This window comes from Carcharodon carcharias, chromosome 4 (assembly GCF_017639515.1).
Source record: "Carcharodon carcharias isolate sCarCar2 chromosome 4, sCarCar2.pri, whole genome shotgun sequence".
NCBI lineage: Eukaryota > Metazoa > Chordata > Chondrichthyes > Lamniformes > Lamnidae > Carcharodon > Carcharodon carcharias.
The window spans coordinates 168700367-168725512 of NC_054470.1; the positions used below are offsets into that span (position 1 = coordinate 168700367).

The 25146-nt window shown below is 42.0% G+C and overlaps 1 protein-coding gene across 2 annotated transcripts in view; it reads left to right on the top strand.

Moving 5' to 3' along the window:
- acsl1a (acyl-CoA synthetase long chain family member 1a) overlaps nucleotides 1-25146 on the top strand; it is a 181514-nt gene that overhangs the window by 15478 nt on the left and 140890 nt on the right. The window contains exon 1 of one of the 2 annotated variants that reach the window (XM_041186509.1): nucleotides 5540-5561. The exons of the other annotated variant lie outside the window; for it this stretch is intronic. The gene's annotated coding sequence lies outside the window, so the exon portion shown is untranslated. Of the gene's footprint in view, nucleotides 1-5539; nucleotides 5562-25146 lie in introns of those variants that run through there. 2 annotated transcript variants of the gene reach the window in all.

Genomic DNA, 25146 nt, shown 5'->3' on the forward strand with positions numbered 1-25146 from the left:
AAACAAATCCTGCACTCCAGATCTCGTTACCTCTTGGCTAGACGGCAAAGGACTTCCCAAATATCTGTGGGTCAAGAGTTGGTCTGTTTAGCCACATGGAGACCCATGGCAGAAACCAACTCATGACCCTTTGTAGCCATCTTCCTTTAATCGGGGGACCGTTAATTGTGATCACTTTGGTGTGTAGCTGCTGCTGAGTACATTGAAAATTAATGTTTCTACCCAAGAAGTGTCTGCGGGTTAACTCTATCAATAGTAGCAGCTCGGCCATCCTTACAACAAAGTGGTGACGATGATGAAACAGAATTTAACCGAAGAAATCAAGTTAGTAAGAAATTGTCACTATACGTCACTCAGTGATTGTAATTAGCAAGCTCTGTTAGAATTGAAGACGTTATCCCCTTTCAAAATGCCACAATTTGGGAGAATTGATCCTTTTGAACCAGCCACAGATGATTGGTCTCATTACATAGAACACCTCACGTTCTTTCTTCAAACTAACAAGATTATGGGGGAAGAGAAGAGGTGAGCGATCCTCTTAAGTACTTGTGGGTGCAAAACCTACAGTTGATTCGAAGTTTGACGGCACTGAGTGCCCCAGATTCGAAAAATTTTGATGAATTGGTGGACCTCGTGAAGGGTCATTTTCAAACAAAGCCCTCAGGCATGATGCAGAGGCTCAGGTTTAATTTGCGAAATGGAGCCCCAGGTGAGACAATTGCATGCAACGTGGCAAAATTGAAGCAGCTAACGGAACATTGAGAGTTTGGTATGATTCTAAATGATCGCCAAGCATGTCGTTTAATGTGTGGTGTGAATGAAGGCACTATTCAGAAATGATTATTGTCCGAAGTGAATTTGGATTTCAAGAAGGTGCTAGAGGTAGCACTGGCCATGGAAAGCGCAGTAAGAGATTCAAAAGCAATACAGGGTGCGCAAAATGCTGCTGTCCACTTGCCTGGATGAGTGCAGCTCCCACAACACTCAAGAAGCTTGATATCGTCCAGGACAAAACAGCCACATCCACAAACATTCACTCCCTCCACCACCAATGCACAGTAGCAGCAGTGTGTACCTACATTTGCACTGCCAGAATTCACCAAGGCTCCTTCGACAGCAACTTCCAAACCCACAACCACTACCACCTAGAAGCACAATGGCAGCAGATAGATGGGAATACCGATACCTGGAAGCTCCCCTCTAAGTCACTCACCATCCTGACTTGGAAATATATCACCGTTCCTTCACTGCTGGGTCAAAATTTTGAAACTCCCTTCCTAACAACAGCACTGTGGCCTACACCACATGGACTGCAGTGGTTCAAGAAGGCAGCTCACCATCACCTTCTCAAGGGCAACTAGGTATGGGCAATAAATGCTGGCCCAGCCAGCAAAACCCAGATCCTGTGAATGAATAAAAAAAAGTTTAGAATAAGCAGTTGCCAAACTCAAAACATACACAGGTGAAGACATTCAAGTAAAAGGCGTAAGCAGAGTAACTGTTCGTTATGAAAGCCAATCGGCAAAGCTACCCTTGATGATGGTAGCAGGTGAAGGGTGAAGCCTCTTGGGGCGAAATTGGTTAAAGGAGATTGTTAGAATGGGCTGAAATTTTCCAGTTGAGAGCAAGAATACAACGATGGGCTTTAATTTGGGCAGCATATGAATACACTTTTATACATAGACCTGGCAATCCAATCGCAAACGCTGATGCACTTAGTCGTTTACCTTTACAAGAAAATGGTGAGCATGTCCCAGTTCAGCAGGAACTTGTTTTACTGTTAAATTTCCTAGATTCCTTGCCGGTATACGCTCAACAGATCAGAGATTGGACAAGTCTGGACCCAATCCTATCTCTAGTACGAGAACAAGCGCTGCATGATTGGTCACAGGCGCCCCTATCTGATGAAATGAAACCATACTTCAGCAGAAAACAAGAAATGACCAGCTAGGACGGCATCTTATTGTGGGAAGCATGAGTGATAGCTCCTCAAAATGGAAGGGAGCCATTTTTAATTGAACTACACAGTGCACATCCAGGAATTTCCCGAATGAAGACCATAGCACACAGACATCTATGGTGGCCTGGAATGGATGGAGAAACAGAGTTTAGTAAAGCACTATGTGCAATGTCAGCAACTGCAAAAATTGCAGTGACAGCTCCGTTACATCCATGGGAGTGGCCAGGTAGACCCTGGGTGTGGTTACACGTTGGACTTTCCCTGGGAATAATATTTCCGCTCGTTGTCATTGCTCATTCAAAATGGTTGGACTTATATGAGGTGAAGTCATAAATGTCGGCTGCTACAATTGAGAAACAACGTCAAAGTTTTGCCATTTACGGACTACCAGAAGTACTCGTTTCTGAAAAGGGCGTGGCATTTACCAATACTGAGTTTCATGGTTTATCAGCCTCAACGATATCACTCATGTAACATATACACCAAACCGCCCTTCCGCAAATGGACTGACTGAAAGGGCAGTTCAAATGTTCAAGGCAGACATGAAAAAGCTAACTGCCGATTCCTTAGCAACCAAACTAGCACGCTTTCTTTTTCATTACAGGACTACCTCTCTCGCAACAACAGGTGTCACACCTGTGGAGTTATTGTTGAAACGCTTTCTCAGCACGAGATTGTGCTTAATAATGCAGAAGTTAGAGATGAAGATCGAAAGGAGTCAGGGAAGCCAGAAAACTAGACATGACTGGTATAGTCGTGAGAGGAAATTTACCGTGGGAGAGACGGTGTATGTGAAGAGCTTTGGAGAAGGACCAAAGTGGTCACTAAGTGCGGTGACTGGACCTCTAACTTACCACACAGGTGGAAGGCCAGATCATACAAAAGCATGTGGACCATTTAAGGAAGAGAGAGACAAATCACCAAGATTTGGTTCCTCCCGTGATCACAACTGGGTCTGCGTTTCCTATTGAGGATCCTAAACCCAGGACTGACAGACATGTCTGCTCCTGTTAGAGTTGAGGAGACAGAACTGCAAGTGCCCACTGAAGCACCTGATGTTCAGGGAACTCTGGAAAATGAGGTTCCTGACAAAGTATCTGAAGTTGTGGAGCTGTGATGTTCCATACATACCAGGAAACCACATGAAAGACTGAACTTGTAAAATCCTTACCCAGTGTAAATGTGGTGTTGTTTTAAAAAATCTGTACTTGGAAATAAAATATGTATGGCCGAGTTGAAGGGGGAGGAATGTAGTAATTGTAGTTTTATTTAGTATGTAATGTACCTTTTTTAAGAATGCTTGTTAAGGAAGATCACATGATTTGTAGTAACCAAAAGGAGAGTGTGGGCTACCTCAGCAGTCAGTGTAGAGGTGGAGTTGAAGTTGAAAGCACACATGTAGACATGTAGTTGCTGCTGAGTATATTGTAAATAAACTTAATACTTCCACCCAAGAAGTGTCTGCAGATCAGTTCTATCAATAGTAGCAACTCAGCCATCCTTAAACACTTATGTTGCCAATCCACTTTCATCCACCTTTAAGATTCTTCCTAATTGAGCTTCTACCTTCCCACAGCTGATGAACTTTTAGAATTGACTTCTCCACTGCACGCACTGCCAGTGCCCTCCCCCTCCCATCTGTCCTTCCTCCCTATGAACTTTGATTAATGCAGAATACTGTGGCTTGTGTCCTATCCCAAACAAAGTTCAATACATTCACCATCCCTTTCCTTGCCAAGTTAGATGGGCTGAATGTACCCCAGAAAATTAGCTTCAAGATTCATGCTCTGAATCCCTCTATGACTTAGCTTTCTGGTCGCTCTTCTCTTAATGCCAGATTCTTTTTAGTCACTAATCTCTGCCCATTGGAACAAAGGCAAAGTACTGCAAATGCTGGAAATGTGAAATGAAAATGCTAGAAATACTCAGCTAGTCTAGCAGCATCTGTGGAGAAAGAAACAGTTAACATTTCGTTTCGGTTCTGATGAAAAGGTCATTGACCCGTTTAGGTGAAAGGTCACAAACTTGAATTATTAAATTTTGTTTCTCACTCCACAGATGCTGCTAGACCTGCTAAGTGTTTCCAACATTTTCTGTTTTTATTTCTGCTGATGGAAATCTCTCCCAAAATTACTTTGCCTTAGAATCTCCCTCCTGGACTTCAAAAGGATCTGAAGATTATTCCTTTTTACAGTGTCTTTGGTGTTCTCCACTCCCAAAATTTCCCAGTTTGACGTTCACCTTAATTGATCTCGGACGTCTTCACCAACATACCGAATAGCTCTCTAAATACATTCAATATATTTGGAAACATGGGAGTGGTTCCAGGGCTGTGATCTAATATTGGGATTTGGATAACTTCTTTAAACTGCTCAAGCTTTGATTTAACAGCTAATGTCCTCTGAAACCTTGAATTAGATTGCACTGTAATTATTTCCATATATCCACTGAAAGCAGATTACTGCTTTATTGTAGTATCAGTGTGCCCATTTTAAACATGCTTCATAAGTAATTAAAGGAGTTGGAGAAATGTGTCTTTCAACTTTAGCAGAATTTTAATTTCGTTTCCAGTGTACTATGTACATATTTCCTTTGCTGGAGCATAGAGATGTACTAAAATCTTTGTTATCCGGCAAGTTCGGGGAATGGGTGCTGTTGGTTAAACAAAAGTGCCAGTTAATGGAAAGCTACGCCACTCCGGACACATAAGACACTGACCCAATAATATCATCATTTCAATGTAAAACCTAAGAATAAATTCGCAGATTTACAATATTTTTTTTGTTGTAAAGAATGCAATTTCTGAACACTGAAAGTGATCAGCTTTTTAAAAAAAAAATTGAGCTGCCAGAAATTCTGGTTGCTTAAAGCGTTCTGGTTGGTAAAGTGCTGGATAAAGCACAGTTTACTGTCATTTACTGCAGCTTTTCGAACTCTTGAATTCTGTTTTTGCTGTACTCCTGAAAATGATATTGTAAGGATTTTGCAAACTACAGTGAGCTTTAACTGGGGTAGGCCACATTAAATACATTTGACCATGTTATATAAATATTATTTTCTCCTTTTGAATGTTACAGCAGATATTGTTCATAGTGCACTTAAATGAGGTTCAGTTTTATTCAGATGACTGATGCATTGGTACTGTAATGATAGGTGATTATACTTCCATTCAGAGTTGTTAGCAGCTGTGAATGATTCATCAAATGGTGCACTAGACTGTGCTACCACTAGCATGTTAGGCATGGTATGAAATCAATACAAGAGATGGCTGGGGTGGGGGGGGTGGGGTGGGGGGAGGTGGGGAAACTCTCAAATATTTGAAGTTTTAGAGAAGAATGTGGAGAACGCAATAACAGTGTACCGAACTTGAATTTGCTGAACAGAGACACCTGTTACCAAAGTTTTCGTCTTGCTGTCATCGGGACAATTGCAAGAGTGCCAAATTTCAACCAATCAAAACAATTTATGCTACAGGAAAAAAAGGTGGTTGATTGATTGGCAGGTCAACTCTGCTGTTGCCATGGCAGAAGCATCGTCGTAGAGAAAGTAATGTGGAACTATAGGCTCTCCAAGCACCTGGGTAATTCAACAAAGGCACAAGGTTTGAACATATTCCTGTTTTTCTTGCAGAGAACTGGTTTCCGAGGATGAATAAATGTCACCTCTAACATGTGTAAATAAGCCACATGTTGAGCTCAACTCATTGTCTTAAATTGGTTGTTAGTGTGGCTGTTAGCTCGTTCTGGATTGTTCAGCAAGTGTTGCCCATTCACAGAATCATATCTAACAGTAGATGTTCTGGGCTTTGCAAGCATGGACTGGTTGAGTATGGTCTGTACTCTGCTGATAGTGAACATCCGAAGAAACGTACTGTTTGATTGCAGTGACTGTGCAAGTAGCATTTTCCACTAAAAGGATGCTGCCGTAACAGCCCAAGAAGACATTGTCTGTCACACAATTGAGCAATATCGCATATGAATTTCGGTGCCAGTCTGATAGCAGGTACGTAGGCCGTATATCCCAATGATTGGTTGACTCGTATCCCTGACCATGAATATCCTGAAGGTCACCATTGACCAGAAACTTAACTGGACCAGCCATATAAATACTGTGACTGCAAGAGCAGCTCTGAAGCTAGGTATTCTGCAATGAGAATTCACCACCTGACTCCCCAAAGGCGCCTACCATCTACAAGGCACAAATAAGGAGTGTGATGGAATGCTCCCTAAATGCCTAGATAACCTTACTCAAAAAGCTCGACACCATCCAAGACAAAGCAACTCGATTGGCAACCCATCCACCACCTTAAACATCCCCTCCCTCCACAACCAGTACACCACGGCTGTTATTGCACCAATTTGCCAAGGCTCCTTCAATGGCATCTTCCAAGCCCATGACACCTTTTACCTTGAAGAACAAGGGTAGCAGATGGGTGGGTATGCCACCACGACAAGTTGGCCTCCAAGTCATGCACCATCCCACTTGTAACTACATCACTCTCTTACTTCTTCATCACTGGGTCAAAATCCTGGAACTCCCTCCCCAGTAGCACTCAGGAAGATACTACACCACAAGGAGAGGTTCAAGGAGGTGGCTCACCACCACCTTCTAAAGGGCAATTAGGGATGGGCAACAAATGCTGGCCTTGCTTAGTGATGGCCACATCCCATGAATTGATAAAGCAAACACTTTTTTCAGTGCATGTGTGTAATGTTGAACAAGCAAGTTTCAAGTCCCACTTTCATCTGATTACATTGCCATTGTTGTATATGTTTCCATATTCTAGACTCTTTCCAGAATCTACATATTTTAAATGACCTAATGCCACTCTAATGTAAATATTGAGACATCTTGGATATTGTCCCACCAAATGTGGAGCAAAATAAACTTTCCTTTGCTTCCTATCGTGTGTTCCTGACCCTAAAAAAAAAAATCTATATCCCAGTGCTATGGTATTCCTCATGTTATGATGAGTGGAAAGAATTTTTTTGTTTGGAGAGTAGGGGTGAGCAAAACATGATCCTGACTATTGTAATAATCATTTTCACACTCTTTGTAAATGTATTATTGCATGCAGCTCATTCACTTTGAAGAAGGGAGGAAGAGGTTAAGGATGGGGTTAAGTGCTGCAATATGATGGTTGACCTATCAAAGGCTCTGCTTGGGAGGAAGGAAACTAACATCTCAATAGAATTGTGTTGCCATAGGTGACATTCTGTTAGGAAGTCTACAGGAGACTTCTATTCAAGAGTTTTGCATACTTACCTACTGTAAGAAATGTGATCTAATGAATATTTTAACCCCTTATTGGTTGAATCTGGCTTTGTTAATTTAGTATGCTTTAAGTTTTTTGCCGCTTCCACATATTTTCTTGTCGTTCTTGTTAGTAGAAACATGCCACTCAGCCCATCGAGCCAATTCAGCTGTTGAGTTCGATCATGGCTGATCTGTATCTTAACTCCATCTACCTGCCTTGGTTCCATAATCCTTGGTACCCTTGTTCAACAAAAATTGTCAACCTGAGTTTTGAAATTTTCAGTTGACCTATCCCAATAGCCTTTTGGGGGGAAGAGAATTCCAGATTTTCAACATCTGTTTTGACTCATCACCCTTTGCACAATTTCTGTACTTGTACCACTAAATCTTTCTGCTCATCCACAGTTCCTAGCTACATGCCACTTAGAAAGATATTTTCTTGGGGCCCAAAGTAAATGACCTCACATTTTCACACGTTCAACTCCATCTACCATTATTTTGCCCAGTCAGAATCTATCAATTTTTCTTTGTAGCCTTTTGTTACTATGTAGTACACCATTTTGTGTTTCACCTAACTCCTTATATCAAGTAACTTAGATGTATGGCTATTCCTTCATCTACAGCATTTTATATGAAACAATGAAAATTTGTGGTCCCAGTAAAAATCCCAGGCGTTCAACACTAATCACTGTTGGACTATTAGTTTAGCTTCTGCACATCATTCTGATGTCTTATTTACTGTCTTTCACTGAAGACCAGAGAACATGATGTGGGTTCACAATATTTTCTGGCCGATTGTCGTGTTTGTAAGAGCCAGTTGTTAAACAAACAGCCTATCTCCCATATGCCCCCTTTATAACAGTGATGATACTTCATTGGATGTGAAGTGCCCAAATAAATGCAAATTTTGCCCTCACTCACTCCCCACCACTGCCATCCCAGACTTCTGGTTTTAGTTTTTTTACATCTCTTATTCTTTGTCTATAAAGGAATGATTCTGGTTCAAGGGAAACTGTGCTAATGGAAAATGGCTTTTTACCATGCACTTGTAACGCTGAGCATCTTGTAACTGGCACACACTGCCATTTATAATTTATCCTAATGTGAGAATAAGGAATTTAAAAGGGTCATATGAGGACAAGTTGCTTCAACGAGGCTTGTATTAATATTTTATATTCAAGAGAATACATTATCCCATTGACACACTTTAAGATGATCAAAGGAACTGCTAGTTTCTCTCTACCTACCCTGTTTCCTCTGGTATGGAGAGCCCAGAACAAGGAGGTATAACCTTGAAATGAGAGCTGTGTCTTTCTGGGGTGAGGGAAGAAAACACTTCTTTGCACAAAGGGTAGCAGAAATCTGCAACACTCTTCCTCCACCACTCCCATCAGCCCCCACCCCCAGAAAAAAAAACTGTTGATGCCAGCTCAAATGAAAATCTCAAAACTGAGATGGCTAGATCTTTGTTAGATAAGGGTTTCAGAACCAAGGCTTCTAAATGGAGTAAATTGCAGATCAGCCATGATCTAAATGAATGCCACATTAGGCTCGAGCAGCTGAATGGCCTCATCCTGTTTCTATGTGATTAAATTAGATTATGTTGGGGACTACGATTGGTTTAATTTGAAGTGATGTATAGTTGCTTTCAGTAACTTAAGCCCTTGCATAATGATTTTGTGTGCTGCTGTTTAGTTTAGGTGAGGATTAAGAATAAATTCATTCACCCTCTATAAGATTAGATTTTCAGAATCTCATCTTTTAGTGCTCCTGAGCCAAACATGAAGGAATAATATTATTGGCTCCAGCGCACAAGTTGAGGGAATGCAACACTACAAAATCCAAAGCCTGTCTCTATGTAGATTGAAGCCCCCTGTTATTACCAGCATGACTCTGACTCTCTGCGCCTTTGACATGAAAAAGAACAAATGATTTACATTTCTGTAGTGCATGTCATGATCTCAGGAGGTTCCAAATTACTCTCCAGGCAGTTAAGGACCTTTTTGAGGTGTAGTCACCATTGCATGTTGGGTGGGGGAGGGGTGAGTGGCTGGCGATGGCATACAGTTAATCCAGGTAATAAATGCTGGCCTTTCCAGCAATGCCCATAATCCCATGAACACATTTTTTAAAAAGGCGAATGCTCTTGGACATTGGGTTCAAATTGCATCTCAGCAGTTGGTGGAATTATAAATTCAATTAATAAAATCTGGAATTGAAAGTCTCGATAATGGTGACCAGGAAACTAACATCAGTTGTCATTTTAAAAAAAACCCATCTGGTTCATTAATGTCATTTAGGAAAGAAAATCAGCCATTCTTGCCCAATTTGGCCTACATGTGACTCCAGACCCACAGCAATGTGGTTGACTCTTAACTGACTTCTGAAATGGCCTAGCAAGCTACTTGGTTCAAGGGCAATGGGCAACAAATGTTGGCCTTGCCAGTTACGCCCATGGCCCATGAAAGAATAAATAAAAAATCTAGAGCTGAATGGTCTTGTTCTGATTGCTGCATGCAGTTGAATTATGGTTATGTCTGTCCGCATCCAATGATGCTTCTTGGACTGATGTATGACAAATCAAGTTTGCCAGGATGAATGAGGTAACTTTTGTTTAAACTTGAGTTCTCAGTCCTCTCCTGAAGGCGTTGATTTGTGTTGGAATACATTTCCCTGGTTTCCGGTTGCCATCTAATGATTTAATCAAATAGCCATTTTTGGTTGAATCCAGATGGTGAATATCAATGAGCAAACTATTCAACCATTGTGGGCTTCACAGCTGAGCCCAATCCTGTCTTCGACTACCTGGAGTCACCTAAAAAAATCAGACAAAGACCTCTGCCCCAAATTTGACTGTGAGCAGCTTTTGGGTGGGTAGAGAATTCCCCCCCCTCCACCAGCTCCAGAAATGGTGCCATTATTTAACTCCAGGGTTTCTTTTAAATCCTACTTACTAATTTCCCATCCATTTCAGAGGGAAATGGTGCAAAATCATGCAGTCCACTGGCATCAGGAATATGACTGCCGGGGCATTAGAATCATAGGCCGGGATTTTCCAGCCCCAATGCAGGCGGGACCCGCTGCAGCCAAGGCGGCGCCCCAGCCAGAAGTCCATTGACTTGTGAAGGGACCGAAAGATCACGACAGCAGGTGGGTGTGGAAAACCCCGCCCATAAAATCTTGCAGTGCAGAAGGAGGACATTCGACCTGTCATGTCTGTGCTGGCTCTTTGAAACAACTGTACGATTTAGGTCCACTGCCCAGCTAATCCCCCATGTTCCTGTAAATTAATTTTCTTAAAGTACAAGTCCAGTTGCATTCCAGAACATCCCTCTGTATATGAAACAATTCCTTTGAGTTTCCCCTCTAGTTCTTTTGACAATTTTAAATTTAATTAAACCCGGTTACTTATTCACTTGCCAGAAAAAACGGTTTCTCTCTCTTTGCTCTATCAAAACTCCTCATAATTTTGAGTAATTCTATCAGGTCTCCCCTTAACCTTCTCCGCTCTAAGAAGAATAATCCCAGCTTCTCCAATCTCTCTGCATGACTGAAGTCCATCATCCCCAGTATTATCCCGGTAAACCTTTTCTATACCTTCACCAAGGTGTTACTAAAGTGTGTTTCCCAGAATTTTACACGATACTCCAACTGAGGCTTAACCAGCGATTTGTAAACACATGAGCATGACTGTTGTTTTTGTACACTATGTCCCTAATTACAAAGCTTTCTTTATACTACATTAATCGCCTTATCAACTTGCCTTTTCACCTTCAAGGATTTGAGAATGTGCATCCTTAGGTCCCTCTACTCTTTCATCCCATTAAATTGTACAGTCTGTCCTTGTTGTTCCTTCCAAAGAGATTCACTTCACACTTTTTAATCAACAAACTTCAAAGTTTTACTCCCTGTATACAAATACAGGCCATTTAGGTATAACAAAAAAAAACAATGGTCCTATTACTATCCCTGGGGACTACATTATCTACTTCTCAGAAGTCAGAGAAACATCTGCTAACCACTACTCTGCCTTCTATCTCTTAGGTATGCAGGTTACCACCGTTAATCCCATGTAGTTCTATGTTCTGACACAGTCTGTTGTGTGGTACTTCATCAAATACCTTTAAAAGTCTGAATATGTGCAACATCCACTACATGACCTTCTTCTACTCCCTGTTATTTTGTCAAAGAGCTCAGTTAGGTTAGACAGACCTCCTGACACCCTAAAGTCACAAGACACAAGTCAGGAGTGCGCTTGCCTAGATGACAGCAGCTCCCACGACACTCCAGAAGCTTGACACCATCCAGGAGACAAAGCAGCCTGCTTGATTAGTACCCCATCCATCACCCTAAACATTCACTGCCTCCACTAATGGTGCACAGTGGCAGCAGTGTGTACCATCTGCAAGATGTGCTGCAACAACTCGCCAAGCTTCCTTCAACAGCACCCTCCAAATCGGTGGCCTCTACCACCTAGAAGAATAAGGGCAGCAGATGCATGGGAACACCACCACCTCCAAGTTCCCTTCCAAGCCACTCACAATCCTGGCTTGAAATATTTTGCTGTTGCTTCACTGTCACTGGGTCAAAATCCTGTAACTCTAACTTACAGCATGTGGGTTTACCTACAACACGTGGACGGCAGCGGTTCAAGAAGAAAGCTCACCACGACTCCTCGAGGGGCAGTTACAGATGGGAAATAAATGTCGGCCTAGCCAGTGACACCCACATCCTGTGAGCAAATGTAAAATAAAATCTGTGCTGGCTTCTATTTACCCAGGCTTCTTAGAGTGAGAATTAATTTTGTCCCTGACAATGACAAAAGCAACTTGTATTTATATTGTGCCTTCAATAAAACATCCAAGATGCTTCAGAGGAGCATTATAAAACAAAATGAAGCACTGAGACACTTAAGAAGATATTGGAGCAGATGGTCAAAAGTTTCAAGAGTTGGGTTTTAAGGGACATCTTAAAAGGTGGAAAGAGAGGTAGAAAGGAAGAGAGGTGTTGGGAGGGAATTTATGGTCCAGCGGAATGAAGGCACGGCCACCAATGGTGGACTGATTAAAATTAGGGTGCTCAAGAGGCTATAATTAGATGAACGCAGTTATCTTGGAGGTTGAGGCCAGAGGAAGTTACACAGAAAGGGTGGGGTGAGGCTAAGAAGGAATTGAAAATAAGAATAAGAATTTTAAAATCAACATTTTGCTTGACTGGGACCAATGTCAGTTAGTGAGCACGGGGAATATAGGTGAATGGGACTTGGTGTGAGTCTAGTCATGGGCTGCAGAGTTTTGGATGATTTCTAGTTTACAGAAGGTAGAGTATGGGTGACCAGCCAGGAATGCTTTGGAATAGCCAAGTCTAAATGTAACAAAGACATGGTTGAACATTTCAGCAGGTGATGAGCTGCAGCAGAGGTGAAGTCAGATAATATTACGCAGGTGTTGAAGATGGGCCAAGAATGTGGTTGGGAGCTCTCACTTGATATCAGGGTTGTGAGCAGAGTTGTTTAATCTCAGACATTGCCAGGGAGAGGGATTTAGCCTGGAGTTTGGAACAGGACCTGGAAATAATGGCTTCAGTTTTCCCAATGTTTAATTGGAAGAAATTTCTGCTCATTTAGTACTTGACGATGGTTTCTGGTAGGTTCCCCACCACTGACATTAGACAGATTAACCTTTTATTCCTTTCCTGCCCCCCACCCCCTTTTTTGGGGATCATTGTCATAGAGCTTTCGTAACTTTGGGCTACCTAAGCTTTCTTTGCATGTTTGGAGGAGCATTCCTGCTCCACATGACCCCATAACAAAAATAAAAGTCGAAACAAATATTTACCTGTTTGGGCCTCTACTGGCCCTGTTCCTTTTGCATGTGGTCTTCAAGTGATGGTAAAGCCACTGCAGCTTTCCGAACTGCCCATTGATTTAGAGTTACATTTGGTTCTGATGTCATTTAGACCCAAAGGACCCTGACTGCCTTGGGCACCTGCTTTGTTTACTTTGCTGGTTCAAATCAAGAACATTCTAGAGCAGGTAGTTATCCTGGGTGATTTTAACTTCCCACATGCCTGGTTTCTGTTGGAGAGTTCAAATCCACCTCCTCCCGTATTGTTGTTCTCTTCTCCCATGCAGAGAGACAGGGCCCAATTTTTTCGTGCCCATCATTGCTGTGCCTAAAATGAGCTAACTCGCTATAGATTGAATCTGGGACACCCTGGTCCATACATCTCCGTTTACGTTGCACCATTACCAACTGAATTAATGCTGGTGTTATAGTAATGTGAAAACAGATACAGGATATCACATAATAGCATTAAAATGAACAGTATAATCTGTTTTGTATAGTAATTTTTATTCTGTCAAATGACTTAAAATTTCATTTGCTTGACAAAGTGAGTTGCCTCCATGCACTGGTGGTGCAGGAATAGGCATGAGGATTTGCTGCACCTATGATTTATAAAGCCCATCTAGTGTAGAAGTGTATGACCACAAGAGCTGCTTTGTGTATAGATTCAAAAACAACCTACTGCACAGTGGGAAATGTGGTGGACTGATGTCTCTTTAGGATCCAGTTGAATCTTTTAAGCTGCTTTAAACCTGTCCCTCCCCTTTAATGATAGATAGTAATTTGATCACAGTTGTTGGTGCAGTTCCTGCACAAATCAGGTCCTGTAAGGGCAACTAATTAAATGTCCTTTTTTTTAGTTTGAGTTGACGTAACTCCATAATGTAATATTGAAACTCTGTACTCCTTCATAGTTGTTCAGAAGCATGAACTGAAATTATAGTTGTTGTGGTTTATAAAGTCAGTCGGAACATTTTTTACTTTTGGAATTTGTGTGTAATTGACTATTTGGGTAGAGGGAAACGAGAAAAGCACTTTAGCTTTCTGGGTTAATGTACAGTGAGATGTTGAACTGAACCATGTTGACAATGCTTGATCCATGAACTTCGCTGAGATAGCCAATCTCAACTACAGCTGCTACAGTTGGTGTCATTGTCCCTGGGCTGGGGTTGTGTGAGGGAGCAATTGACTCGGTTACCAATTGCTGACCACAGTTTGTAATCTCACCTACATTTGTGTAAATCATGGGTCACCTTAGGACCAGCCTCAACTGTGATAATTGCTTACATTTAAAATAGCCCAGCATACCCACTGTTTAGCCTGTAACATGAAGCATGTCCCCTTGTTGGAGTCCTACCCTGACTGTGCAAAAAAACTGTTAATTAATTATCATCACGCTACAGCCTTCACCTAAACTGCTGCTTTGAAGCCTTTCCTCCAGAATAGCACTACCTGTCTAAAGCACTACACACTAACTCTTCTGTTGCTCAGTATTCCATAAGATCATGTGCTGTTTCCTCATACCTTTCTTTGCTCAGCGATTGCCTGTCAATTTACACAATGATGTCAATGTTCTTGAAATCCTAGCTAGGTAGTATAACTGGGTGATTAGTTACTGCCTGTGGGGGTGAGAGTGAGCCTGGGTGTCACCTGCTTCAGAATGTGCATCTGTTCCAGGTTGAGAAGGCAGATGCACGTGACCTTTGAAATTTCTTCACTGTTGGATCGGCATTCAACATTTGCAATCTGATTCACTCCTCTGGAATCACAGAGTCACACAGTGCAGAAGAGACCCTTCGGCCCATCGAGTCTGCACTGACACGTGAGAAACACCTGACCTACCTACCTAATCCCATTTACCAGCACTTGGCCCATAGCCTTGAATGTTATGATGTGCCAAGTGCTCATTCAGGTACTTTTTAAGGCAACCTACCTCCATCACCCTCCCAGGCAGCGCATTCCAGACCATCACCACCCTCTGGGTAAAAACGTTTTTCCTCACATCCAGCCTAAACCTCCCTGCCCCTCACCTTGAACTTATATCCCCTCATGACGGACCCTTCAAATAAGGGGAATAGCTGCTCCCTATCCACCTTGTTCATGCCCCTCATAATCTTGTACCTCAATCAGGTTGCCCCTCAGTCTTCTCTGTTCCAACGAAAACAACCCAAGTCTATCCAACCTCTCTTCATAACTTAAATGTTTCATCCCAGGCAACTTCCTGGTGAATCTCCTCTGCACCCCCTCCAGTGCAATCACATCCTTCCTATAATGTGGCGACCTGAACTGCACACAATACTTCGACTGTGGTACCACCAAGGTTCTATACAACTCCAACATGATCTTTCTGCTTTTGTCAATCTCTGTCTCGATTGATAAAGGTAAGTATCCCTTATTCCTTTTTCACCACCCCACTAACATGCCCCTCCACCTTCAGAGATCTATGGACACACACACCAAGGTCCCTTTGTTCCTCAGAAATTCCTAGTGTCATGCCGTTCATTGAATACTTCCTCGTCAAATTATTCCTTCCAAAGTGTATCGCCTCACTTTTCAGGGTTAAATTCCATCTGCCACTTATCTGCCCATTTGACCATCCCATCTATATCTTCCTGATCCCAAGACACTCAACCTCACTGTTAACCACCTGGCCAATATTTGTGTCATCCGCAAACTTACTAATCCTACCCCCAACATAGTCATCTATGTCGCTTATATAAATGATGAATAATAGGGGACCCAGCACAGATCCCTGGACACTGGCTTCCAGTCACTAAAGCATCCTTCTGTCATCACCCTCTGTCTCCTACAACTAAGCCAATTTTGAATCCACCTTATCAAATTACCCTGTATCCCATGTGCATTTGCCTTCTTTATAAGTCTCCCATGTGGGACCTTGTCAAGGGCTTTGCTGAAATCCATATAAACTACATCAACTGCACTACCCTCATCTACACACCTGGTCACCTCCTCAAAAAATTCAATCAAATTTGTTAGGCATGACCTCCCTCTGACAAAGCCATGCTGACTATCCCTGATCAAACCTTGCCTCTCCAAGTGGAGATAGATTCTCTCCTTCAGAATTTTCTCCAATAGTTTCCCTACCACTGACATGAGACTCACTGGCTTGTAGTTCCCTGGCTTATCTCTACAACCCTTATTAAATAGCTGAACCACATTTAGCTGTTCTCCAGTCCAGAGTTACACTTGCCAGTGAAATGTGAAATATATAAGAAATGTAGGGAACAAAATGGAAATACAGACAAAAATGGTGTCTTTTTTCCCCCCACAGCTCCCAATTGCCAGTAAATATATATATATATATAGCATTTGTCAGTTTGATTTGTGAAAATACTGTTGTTACGTATTATCTGAAAGCCTGGGTTTGAAATTGAATGATTATGAATTAACACTTGAAACAGCACTGGAGTTGGTCAGATATTTTGGGAGCTACTTTGGTATAGAAATGATAGTTGCAAGATATGTTCCTGAAAATGGTATGAGGAGACAAAGATTAAATTTATTAATCAGTGACCGTTTTTCAGTATCAGTTGCTTTTTTTATATCTCACAAGACATTGTTAGGTTATTAGTGTTTTGTTTTATAGTTATAGTAAATTGAACTTCATATTTTTGTTTTGTTTATTTTAGCTTTTGAATCTGTTTTGAAGGGGCTATAGTAGCCTCGCATGAGACTTCATCATTCAGAAACACATTACTGCAAGTACAACAATTATTAATCCAATAATGCCTGACTTACAAGGGCCAAGGCCCACTTATCGGAATTTTTGTGAAATTATCAAATGGTGGGAGAGAGAGAGAGAATTAAAAGCAACATGAACTGTTGGCAACATCATCTGAAGACCATGGGCCAACTTCTGACACCCAGTTCTATCTCTCCATCACCTCTCTCAACTGTCCACTGCCTCTCTGCTTTCAGACATCATGTCTGGCATCTACTCTTGGATGAGACATGCTCTTGACATCAAAGCAAAATTTTACTTGAGTGTGGTGCTGAGGAGCCCTAGTGAAATGGAAGTCAGTGGGAATCGGATTGGTGGGGAGCGTGGCTGGGGGGAGCAGGGGGATCTCTCTCCAGTAGCTGGGGTCATATTTGGCACATAGGAAGTGATTGTGGTTGTTGGAGGCCAATCATTTCAGTGCAGGGACATCACTGCATGTGTTCCTCAGGCAATGTCCCTAAGCCCAAACATTTGCAGCTGCTTCATCAATGACTTTCTCTCCACCACAAGGTCAGACATGGAGATGTTTGCTGATGATTGCAGTAATCAGCTCTATTTGCAACACCTCAGCTAATGAAGCAGTTCATAGTCACGTGCAGCATGACCTGTACAACATTTCAGCCTAGGGCTGATAAGTGACAAATAACATTCGCACTACACGTGCTAGGCCATGACCATCTGCAACAAGAGAGAACCTACCATAGGTCTTTGACATTCAACGGCATTACCATCGCTGGATCCCCCACTATTAACATCCTAGAGTTACCATTGACTAGAAACTGTATTGGATCAGCCATATAAATATTGTGGCTGCAAGAGCACGTCAGAGGCTTGGAATTCTGTGGTGAGTAACTCGCCTCCTGACTCCCCAGGTCAGGAGTATGATGGAATATTCCCCACGTGCCTGGATGAATGCAGCTCCAGCAACACTCAAAAAGCTCTATCATCCAGCACAAAGGAGCCTGCTTGATTGGCACCCCATTTACCACCTTAAACATTCACTCCCTCCATCACAGGCATCCCATGAAAACAGTACATATCATCTACAAGATGGACTTCAGCAAGTCATGAAGGTTTCCTATGTTACAACAGTGACTGCACTTCAAAAAAAATTTCTTCATTGGTAGTCATGAAAGGTGCTATATAAATGTAAAACTTCCTTTCCATGCTTTAAAGACTCCTTTGCCAGCTCCTTCCAAACCCACAACCTCTATCATTTAGAAAAACCAGAGGCAGTGGGTACATAGGAACACCACTGCCTGCAAGTTTTCCCCCCGACCACCCATCCTGATTTGGAACTATCTATTGCCATTCCTTCACTGTTGTTGGGTCAAACTCCTAGAATTCCCTCCCTCCTTTCACAGCACTGTGAGTGTACGTACACCTCATGAACTGCAACAGTTCAAGAAGGTGGCTCACCACCACCTTCTCAAGGGCAATTAGGGATGGGCAAGAGCCATCTTGAATCATATGGCCCACTTGTTGCTAAAGCCCATATCCATGCCTTTGTCACCTCCAGACTCAACTATTTCAATGCTCTTCCGGACTATCTCCCGTTCTCCACCTTCTGTTAACATCAGCTCCTTCAAAATGCCACTGCCCATATCATATCCTGCACCAAGTCTTGCTTTTCTTTGACCCCTGTCCTTGTTTTGCTGCCATTCCCCAATGTCTCAAATTCAAAATTCTCATCTTTGTCTTTTAAATTCTTCCACGCCTGATCCTTCCTTATCGCTGTATTTTGAGTGTTCTGAGCTCTCCGTTCTCCTAACTAACTGAAGACTTTTGTAAATCTTCCCTCCTTCCATCCCACCATTTGGCAGCTATGCCTTCAGCCATTTGGGCCCTGTGCCATGGAATCCTCTCCAATATCCTCTCTTCCTTTAAGACCTACCCACTTCTTTGACCAAGTGTTTGGTGACCACCCCAGCTAATAACTCCACTTATGCTTCTACATCCATTTTGTTTTGATTGAGTTTTGGGGTGTTTTTGTGCATGTAAGTGTCATGGAAATAATCCGTCACTCCAATATCTAATTGTACCACATAGTATTTTGGATACTGTCCTTGGAGGTTTATTTATACACACAACCAAAGGTTGAACAACACTTCATAAGACCACTGGGAATAACTGCCAGATTGCTGTTATTGATCTCACATCATAGACTATATCATCTAAAAGTTGGGTTTTGAACATATTTCCCAGACAAGCAAAATTTTTTTTGTGTGTGTGTGTAGTCCTCATTGTCTCAGATTCCATATTTCTTTGATCTGTTCATCCATCCACTTTCATCCATTCAGCCTTTCTTGTGAACATTGACAACAGCGTCTTTCTGAAATTTCTCTTTGGGGGAGAGCTTTACACTTGAATATCCACCATCAGCTTTAATTTTGTGCCACACGCCTTGCAAAATGGAACCACTGTGATCCGTGTCTTTTTGTGGCCAGTCGTCTTTAAAAGGATGGTTTTTTCCATCAATCTTGGTAAAGTCTTGTTTGCTGGTATGTTGAAGTTCATTGCTGTTTTATCCTAATTTCCAGCACAGGCCAAACAACACGCATTCTTTCCCCAATGTCTGATGAAAGTACAGTGGAATTTGATTTTTGTCGTTTAGGTGGCAGGTGCTGTGAAATTCCCATTTTCTGACTGAGTACTAAATCATGCTTTTTCATGAATCTTGTGCACCACTTGCACTGGACTTTAATTCTGGAATACCAGCTTTCTTTGCTGCTCTGAGGACATACAGTCGGATGTGTCTGCGGGTGACAATATGACCCAGTGCTTGTTAACCACTTCTTTTTTTCATGTTTAAATTGAGTTGTGTAATTATTATTCTTTTGCAAAGGCATAGTGATAGGTCATGTGGTACATATTAGTCCTGCTTGTTGGCTGGGAGATTGCTGATAGAATTGACAGAGAAAATCTAAAGGTTCCTGTGAGTGTCTTTTAATGAACTGTAATAATCACCGGTAAGTAATTAATAACCACAACGCCACCCAATCCTTGAAAAGCTATGGTCGACCCTATGAAAAATTCCGGTGTTTTAGGCCAAAAGTCGGAGGTGGGAATGGGGGCCGGGGGATCAACTTTTATACGAGATCAACTTTTACTTAAGTATGTATGGTGTATCTTTGGTTAAAGGTAGAAATGGAAAGCCTGGAACTGACTGATAATGAAACAACCATGATGATCAGTGGTGGGGTCAGCAGGGCAGGGCGGGGTGGAGGTGTTGGTGATTATTGGTGGGGCGGGGTGGTATTTGGGCAGCTCAAACATAAGTGCTGACAGGAATGTAATGCCAGTTTTGGTCTGATTGTTCAAAAGTAGCAGTTTGGGATCGATTGACCTTCCCTGACAAAGCTGCTAGATCCTGCTTTCCACAATACTGACAGATCCCACCAACCTTTCTCTAAATCTGCTATTCTCTGCCCTTTCAAAAATAATCCGATTATACCCTCCCCAGATGGGCACCATCTCTTGGTTCTCAAAACCCCTTATAACACTTTCACCAAATTCCACACCTACCCCAGTTCCACAACCTACCTTTAAGTGATATTGGGATTTTAGGCGCTCTGCCCGAGTGCTTCCAGCCTCTACACCCACCTCAAGATAGTCCTGTCATGATACTGCAGACTTTGTTCTCACATTCCAGAAATGCACTGCTCTCAGTAAAGATAAATCAGTGTTCTAAGTATTATTGCTTGGCACTGCATTCCTATTTATAAAACCTCTGACTTGCCATGGGATTTCCTTTGAGGGATCTTCTAATCGAAACTATTTTAATCAATCACTTGTATGAGTTTGATATTGGCAAGCTTCCAGCAACCCATGTACTCAGAATCTTTAATATTGAGTGAATATTAGTACTCAGGAGCAAGGGCTACTATTTTTTTTTTTGCTAATACATGACTAGTCTGTATTGATGCAATAACGAACATGAAACAAGTTTGCTGTGCAACACTGATGAACAATAAAGTAGTCACCTCATAAAATGTGGACATGTTAATTTGTGATTTAGGAAGCTGTGCTACCTTTATAATGGGGCAGTGTAGGGTTTACTTAAATCTTTTGAGTATGGCATTTGTTCTTGGTAGAGTAGAAGAGATTAAATAGAGATTTAATAGAGGTGTTTGGAGTCATGAAGAGTTTTGATAAAATAAGTAAGGGAAACTGTTTCCACAGGTTGCCTCAGTAACCAGAGGAATCAGATGTAAGGTGATTAGGAGAAGAATCAGAAGTGAAATGAGGTTTTTCTGCACAGAGAGTTGTTATAATCTGGAATCCATGGCCTGAAAGGGTTGTGGAAAGGGAATTGCAGAAATACTGGGGGGTAAAATATGCAGGACTTTGGGGAGTGGCAGGGGAATGTAACTAATTAGGATAGCTCTCTCAAACAACAACCTGTACTTATATTGTCCCTTTAATGAATCATCCCAAGATACTTCACAGGGGCATTATAAAACACTGAGCCACATAAGGAGATATTAGTACACAAAGCCTAAAAGTTTGGTCAAAGATGTAGACTTTAACGTCTGCCCTAAAGCAGGAAGGTGAGGGGTTTAGGTAGGGATTCCAGAGCTTAAGTCCCAGACACCTGAAAATACAACTGCCAATGTTGCAGGGATTAAAATCGGGGATGTTCGAGGCCAGAATTGGAGAAGTGCAAATATCTGAGTTGTGAGGTTGGAGAGAATTACAGAAATAGGGAGGGGTGAGGCCATGGAGGGATTTGAAAACAAGGATGAGAATTTTAAAATCGAGCTGTTGCTTTACCTTGAGGCAGTGTATGTTAGTGAGCACATGGGTGATAGGTGAATGGGACCTGGTGAAAGTTCGGATATAGGCAGAAGAGATTTGGATGACCTCAAGTTTACAAAGGATAAGTGTGGGAGGCTGGCTAGGAGGAGTGTGTTAGAATAGTCAAGCCTAGAGATAACAATGGCAGAGATGAGGGCAATAGATGCGCCGAAGCAAGGGCCTGAGTTGGCCAATGTTATGGAGGTGGAAATAAGGGGATCTTAGTAAAGACATGAGTATGTCATTGGAAGCTCATCTCTGGGTCAAATATAACATCAAAGTTGTGAACCGTCTGGTTTAGCTTTACACAGCTGCCAAGAAGAGGGATGGAGTCAGTACAGTAGCTAAGGAGTAAAGTTTGTAGCGGAGACCAAAAGAGCTGGCACTATGGGCTAAATGGTGTCCTTCTGTGATGTATCATTCTGCGATTTGAAAAAAGTACCTTTTTAAATATCTGGTATGTGAGTGGCTTAAGAGATTGGATTTGCAGGGCCGAGTAGATCCACAATGACAGAACAGTAGCACCAAACGCTGACCAACTTTCATTTCAAATGAGATTGTGGGGAGGAATCATAGCCAAGGACACGTTTTGGCTGTATCCCCATTTGTGTACTGCTGTTACCAAGGATTAGACAGTTTTAGCCCACATTGGCTGGGGAGTTGTTTAGCTGCCTGTCTTACTGTATTGTGACTTCTTAAGCTATGTGATGTCATATCTTTGTGTATTTATGTGTTCAATTTTGTGAGTAATCCTGAAACTTTAAAGGTGGAAGTTTGAGGTGGTTACAGTGGCCACATGAAGTTAGTTTATGGTAAGCATTTCTTTCAGTTGTTTGTATTACTCAGTGGTGTAATTGATGCAACTGAGCTTCTGTACACGCACCAACATCTGTGCAGGCCAAACAGGTGTATTATCATTTGGTATTGAGGCATAGCATAATTACATCAACATGACCTCTCAAAACCCAATAGATCATAAAATACCTTGCTTAATGACATGCCCTAGGCCATTTACCTTTAACCACAGTCACCTTTTTAATCCTCTGTACAAATATGAAATTTAAATAGTGAGCAGGCATTGAAAGAATGACTAGCAATTTAAAAAATGCTTTTCGCTACCTCAGGGTCTCCCAAAGCACTTCACAGCAAATTAATTACTTTTGATGTGGTATAATGTAAGAAACACAGCAGCCAATTTGTGCACAGCAAGCTCCCACAAACAGCAATATGATAATGACCTGATAAACTGTTTTTAGCAATACTGATTCAGGGATAAATATTGGCCTGGGCACCGGGGATAACTCCCTAGTTCTTCAAAATAGTGCCATGGGATCTTTTATGCCCATGTGACAGCAAATGGGGCCTTGGTTTGACATCTCATTTGATAGGAGGGATCTCTGACAGTGCAGCACTCCCTCAGTACGGCACAGGAGTTTCAGCCTAGGTTTTTTGTACTCAAGTCTCTGGAGTGCAACTCAAACTGACAACTTTCTGGCTGAGTGCGACCAACTGAGTCCAGGCCGACCTTCTGACAATATATCATGAGACATAAGACATAGGAGCAGAAATTAGGCCATTCGGCCCATTGAGTCTGCTCCGCCATTCAATCATGGCTGATAATTTTCTCAACCCCATTCACCAACCTTCTCCCCATAACCTTTGATCCCCTTACCAATCAAGAACCTATCTATCTTGGTCTTAAATACACTCAATGACCTGGCCTCCACAGCCTTCTGTGGCAATGAATTCCATAGATTCACCACTCTCTGGCTAAAGAAGTTTCACCTCATCTCTGTTCTAAAAGGTCTTCCCTTTACTCCGAGGCTGTGCCCACAGGTCCTAGTTTCTCCTACTAATGGAAACATCTTCCCCATGTCCACTCTATCCAGGCCTTTCAGTATTCTATAAGTTTCAATCAGATTCCCCCCTCATCCTTCTAAACTCCATCGATTATGGACCCAGAGGCCTCAAACGTTCCTCATATGTTAAGCCTTTCATTCCTGGGATCATTCTCGTGAACCTCCTCTGGACCCTCTCCAGGGCTAGCACATCCTTCCTGAGATACAGGGCCCAAAATTGCTCACAATATTCTAACTGTTGTCTGACCAGAGTCTTATAAAGCCTCAGCAGCACATCCCTGCTTTTATATTCTAGTCCTCTCGAAATAAATGCCAACATTGCATTTGCCTTCCTAACTACCGACTCAACCTGCAAGTTAACCTTAAGAGAATCCTGGACTAGGACTCCCAAATCCCTTTGCAATCCAGATTTCTGAATTCTCTCCCCATTTAGAAAATAGTCTATGCCTCTATTCTTCTGACCAAAGTGCATGACCTCACACTTCCCCACGTTGGAATCCACATTTCTTTGGTATCCTAGAATGGTTACAGCATGGAAGGAGGCCTTTTGGCCTGTGAGCCCATGCTGCCATTCTGCAAGAGCAATTTAACTAGTTCCTCTCCCCTGCCCTGTCCCTGTAGCCCAGCAGATTTTTCTCCTCTGGTGCATATCCAATTCACTTTTGAAAACCATGATTGAACCTCTCTGTGCACTCCAGATTGTAACCACTTACTGTGTCGAATAAGTTTTTCCTCATGTTGCGTTTGGTTCCTTTGGCTAATCACCTTAAATGGGATCATTTTTGTTTCACAAATTTCCTCTGCCAGTGCGAACAGTTTCTCCTTATCTACTCTGTCCAGACCTCTCATGATTTTGAACACCTCTCTCAAAGCCCTTCTTGAGTTTCTCTTATCCAGGGAGAAACCCACCCTCTCTCATCTATCCACATGACCATAGCTCTTCACATAAAAAAATGGTTCTTTTTTGCCCTCTACAAATCGTTGTCATGAGATCTGCTCAGCAGAGGAATACTGTGTCACTATTAAAAATAGAACCTTCTGCACAGATTAAAAGTCTGGAAGTCTTTTCAGCACTTTGTGGTTCTAAAAGTGAATTTCTATAGATGATATGCTTCTACGCAATGTTTTACTGCTCTATTTGGTACTTACAATGAGCTTTCTTTCCTATAACAACAGTCCCAGTCTTAAATAATTGAAAAGGTTTTTCCACAGTTAGTGTAACTAACTGAATGCATCTGATGACTGTAGTATTGAGGGCAGAAGTATTATGTTTGTTCCTGCTAGCTAGTCATACTTTGGACAGAACAAGAACGGGGAAAAACCTTGGTGTGCAGCAATTTTTTAAAAAAATGCTCACCTCATTCAAAGCAATTTACAAGGCATGAGGAAAAAAGAGGAGGAAAGTGATTTTGTAGAATGAACCAATTTCTGGAGAAAACCTATTTTTTTGGAAAGAATTGATGAGGGGGGGTTCAGGTGTAGTTGAGAATATTTATTCAGCATCCGTCTTGCTCTACTTGGTGCAGAAAGTGAGTATTGGTCATCTTGTTGGTTGTGGAGGATAGCCTTTGACAGATTGAAATTATTTGCTTTGACCGTTGAAACTTATTTGAGGGTTACATCAAATAGGCTGTGAATATCTTCTCTGACTGACAGCTGTCAGACCCCTAGTTCTTCTGTGATGAC